The following is a 4,259-nucleotide window of genomic DNA, read 5'->3' on the forward strand; positions in this document are numbered from 1 at the left end:
CGCTCACACACGCTACGCGAGAGGTTGTAGTAAATACAGACAGTGTCACCAGCAAAGCACCCCCACAACATAACACCCCTCTTCATGCTTTATGGTGGGAAATGCAAATGCAGAGATCAGCGTTCACTACTCTGCGTCTCACAAACACGACGGTTGGAATGAAAAGTCTACAATTTGGACTGCAGACCAAAGGACAGATTTCCCACGCTCTAATGTCCATTGCTCGTGTTTCTTGGCCCAACAAGTCTATTCTTCTTATTGTGTCCTTTAGTGGTGGTTTCTTTGCAGCAATTCGACCATGAAGGCCTGATTCACACAGTCTCTCTGAACAGTTGATGTTGAGATGTCTGTTTTGAACTCTGTGAAGCATTTATTTGGGCTGCAATTTCTGAGGCTGGTAACTCTAATGAACTTATCCTCTGCAGCAGAGGTAACTCAGGGTCTTCCATTCCTGTGGCGGTCCTCATGGAGAGCAGTTTCACATAGCGCTTCATGGTTTTTGCGACTGCACTTGAAGAAACTTTCAAAGTTTTGACATTTTCCGTTTGACTACCTTCATGTCTTAAAGTAATGATAGACTGTCGTTTCTCTTTGCTTATTTGAGCTTTTCTTGCCATAATATGGACTTGGTCTTTTACAAATAGGTAATCTTTTTGTATACAGAACCCCTAAATGTCACAACAGAACTGATTGGCTCAAACGCATTAAGGGTGAAATAAATTCCACAAATTAACTTTTAAGAAGGCACACCTGTTAATTGAAATGCATTTCAGGTGACTACCTCATGAGCTGATTGAGAGAATGCAAGAGTGTGCAAAGCTGTCATCAAGGCAAAGGGTGGCTATTGGAAGAATCTCAAATATAATTATATTGTGATTGTTAAACCTTTTTGGTTACTACTAATGATCCATATGTGTTATTTCATAGTTTTGATGCTTCACTATTATTCTACAGTAGAAAATAGTAAAAATAAAGAAAAACCTTGAATGAGTAGGTGTGTCCAACTTTTGACTGGTACTGTATTATACTTTTTTTTATTGATAAAATCCAGTGTTTCTATGTCAAATAGTTTTGTTATATCTTAGTCCTCTGTGATGTATGTACAAGTGTAATATTGGGATGCAACAAAATGTAATACTTCAAGGTATACTGACATGGTACAGGTGTCTTCTTTTTAAGCCCATAATCAAAATCAAATCACATGTTATTAGTCCATAACACTGGTACAGATGTTAATGCGAGTTTAGCGAAATGCTTGTGCTTCTAGTTCCGACAGTGCAGTAATATCTAAACAAGTTCTAACAATTCCCCAACAACTACCTAATACACACAAATCTAAAGGTGGGTGAGATTTGTCTGAATGTAGGCAGCAGCCTCTCTGAGTTAGAGATTGCTTTTACAGTCTGATGGCTTGAGATAGAAGCTGTTTTTCAGTCTCTCGGTCCCAGCTTTGATGCACCTGTACTGACCTCGTCTTCTGGATGGTAGCGGTGTGAACAGGCAGTGGCCAGGGTGTTGTTGTCTTGATGATTTGTAGGCCTTCTGTGACATCTGGTGCTGGTAGGTGTGCTGGAGGGCAGGTAGTTTGCCCCCGGTGATGCGTTGTGCAGACCWCACTACCCTCTGGAGAGCCTTGAGGTTGAGGGCGGTGCAGTTGCCGTACCAGGCTATGATACAGCCCGACAGGATGCTCTCGATTGTGCATCTGTAAAAGTTTGTCAGGGTTGTGGGTGACAAGCCAAATTTCTTCAGCCTCCTGAGGTTGAAGAGGCGCTGTTGCGCCTTCTTCACCACACTGTCTGTGTGGGTGGACCGTTTCAGTTTGTCTGTGATGTGTACGCCGAGGAACTTAAAACCTTCAACCTTCTCCACTGCTGTCCCTTCAATGTGGATAGGTGGGTGCTCCCTCTGCTGTTTCCTGAAGTCCACGATCATCTCCTTTGTTTTGTTGACGTTGAGTGAGAGGTTGTTTTCTTGACACCACACTCCAAGTGCCCTCACCTCTTCCCTGTAGGCTGTCTCGTCGTTGTTGGTAATCAAGCCCACTACTGCTGTGTCGTCTGCAAATTTGATGATTGAGTTGGGTGAACAGGGAGTACAGGAGGGGGCTGAGAACGCACCCTTGTGGGGCCCCAGTGTTGAGTGTCAGCAAAGCGGAAATGTTGTTTCCTACCTTCATCACCTGGGGGGGGGGCGGCCCGTCAGAAAGTCCAGGACCCAATTTCACAGGGTGGGGTTGAGACCCAGGGCCTCCAGCTTGATGATGAGCTTGGTGTTGTGTTATATGGTGTTGAATGCTGAGCTATATTCAGTGAACAGCATTCTTACATAGCTATAACCATGTGTGTGAGGTGTATACTTGTGTTTCAAAGTAGATTTGTTTAAGACTACCAAGAAACACTCTGTGTGACCCTGATTTAGCTCACTAGAGTAAAAGGTTAAACACATATTTTATTTTGAGGGAGTTTTAATCTGTGTTCTTGCACCACATCACTTTTAAGTTGAATTGCAATTGTTTTTATTGGTCCCTAAAATATTCAAACAGAGAGTGGTTCTGGGTCTATCAACTTTACTCAAAGGCAAGTTTCAAATGTTCCACACTCCTTTGATGCAACGAGCTTGAAAGGACGTCTTGTGTGTGCCCCCCGTCCCATGCAAATCATTTCACAAGGCTGAGAGCTCTCTCTCTACCTCTATTCCCTAGCACAAGCTCCTAATCATAAAACATAAAACACCAATAGAACTGCTCAGGTACTCTACCTCTACCCAGGGCCCCGCTTCAGCCAAGGAAAGATGGCCTCACAAAATCACAAATGCAGCTTCCTTAAGTGTCTGAGAACAATACCTTTGTGTTCCATAAAGCTTGTAGGCCAAGTAGCTGGAAACAGGAAAACCTTGCTCCCCTATGGCTGTCTGGCTTTCATCCTGGGTTTTTCCTCTCTCTCTTATCAGACCCTGAGCCGATAAGAGGGAACACACAGATGTGGTGATGACTTCACACAGACGTGGTGATGAGGTGATGACTGCACACAGACGTGGTGATGTGGTGATGACTGCACACAGACGTGGATGGTGATGTGGTGATTGACTGCACACAGACGTGTGATGTGTGATGACTCCACACAGAACAGCGTGGTGGTGATGGACTGCACACAGACGTGGTGATGTGGTGATGACTCCACACAGACGTGGTGAGATGACTGCACACAACGTGGTGATGTGGTGATGACTCCACAACAGACGTGGTGATGTGGTGATGACTCACACAGACGTGGTGAACTGAGAGTGGTGATGTGTGATGTCTGCACACACAGACGTGGTGATGTGGTGATGTCTGTACACAGACGTGGTGAATGCTCACACAATTGACGTGGTGAATGACTCCACACAGATCTGTGGTGGATGACTGCACACAGACGTGGTGATGTGGTGATGACTCCACACAGACGTGGTGATGACTGCACACAGACGTGGTGATGTGGTGATGACTCCACACAGACGTGTGAGACTGCACACAGACGTGAGTGTGATGACTCAACACAGACGTGGTGATGTGGTGATGAATGCACACAGACGTGGTGAGTGGTGAATGATACAAGACGTGGTGATGACTGCACACAGACGTGGTGATGTTGGTGATGACTCCACACAGACATGTGTGAATGACTGCACACAGACGTGGTGATGTGTGATGACTCCACACAGACGTGGTGATGTGGGATACTGCCACAGCAGACGTGGCGATGTGGTGATTGACTCCACACAGACGTGGGATGTGGTGATGACTGACACAGACTGGTGATGTGGTGATGCTGCACACAGACGTGGTGATGACTGCACACAAGACGTGGTGATGTGGTGATGACTCCACACAGACGTGGTGATGACTGCACAGACGTGGTGGATGTGGTGAATACTCGCACACAGACGGTGAGTGGTGATGACTCACACAGACGTGGTGAAGACTCAACAGACGTGGTGTGGATGTACTGGACACAGACGTGGTGATGTGGTGATGTCTGTACACAGACGTGGTGATGACTCCACACAGACGTGGTATGACTGACGGTGATGTGGTGATGACTCCACACAGACGTGGTGATGATGCACACAGACGTGTGATGTGCGTGATGAACTCACAACAGACGTACGGTGATGACCTGCACACAGACGTGGTGATGTGTGATGACTCGCAGCACAGACGTGGCTGCATGCACACGCGTGATGATTGAGTCTGCACAACAGACTGGTGATGTGGT

Source organism: Salvelinus sp. IW2-2015, unplaced genomic scaffold, assembly GCF_002910315.2.
Source record: "Salvelinus sp. IW2-2015 unplaced genomic scaffold, ASM291031v2 Un_scaffold3448, whole genome shotgun sequence".
NCBI classification, from domain to species: domain Eukaryota; kingdom Metazoa; phylum Chordata; class Actinopteri; order Salmoniformes; family Salmonidae; genus Salvelinus; species Salvelinus sp. IW2-2015.